Raw genomic sequence first — 558 nt, forward strand, 5'->3', positions numbered from 1 at the left:
CCACCTTGGGGTCTGCCCCTCACCCTGGGGTGGGACTCCCACCCTGGGGTGCCCATGGCCGGGGGGACAGCGCCGCCATGTGGCCTGCAGACAGGAAGGCACTGGTCAGCCCCCAGTAAGGCACTGGTTTCCAGTCTGTGGGCTGTAGTTTTCCCCCTTCTAGCAGAGGACCCCCCAGGGAATGGCACCCATCTCAGAGCAGCATTCCAGCAGCTTCTCTCAGTGAGATGCCAGCCCAGGACCAGTCCCAAGGAGCTGCGAGCGTGGCAGCAGGGTCACCATGTCCTGCCCAGAAAGGGCCACTCATCCCCCACCTGCCAAGCTGTGCTTGGGCTCCCCAGAACCAGGACCAGCTGGCCCCTAGCTCCGCAGGGTTGGGGCACACAGTCCAGCTGGGAGGGCTCTCAGGAGAGACACGAGCTGGGAATCCCACACGCCGCTTCCTCCCTTCAGCCACCGGCACCCAGGGGACACTATTTTTGTCAAAATAATTTTGCACATCTGCTCAACAGCAGCTGGTCAGGAAAGTCGCTCTGGGCCAGACTCGGGGTGGGGGGG

The sequence above is a fragment of the Antrostomus carolinensis genome, unplaced genomic scaffold, assembly GCF_000700745.2.
Source record: "Antrostomus carolinensis isolate BGI_N321 unplaced genomic scaffold, ASM70074v2 scaffold34791, whole genome shotgun sequence".
NCBI classification, from domain to species: domain Eukaryota; kingdom Metazoa; phylum Chordata; class Aves; order Caprimulgiformes; family Caprimulgidae; genus Antrostomus; species Antrostomus carolinensis.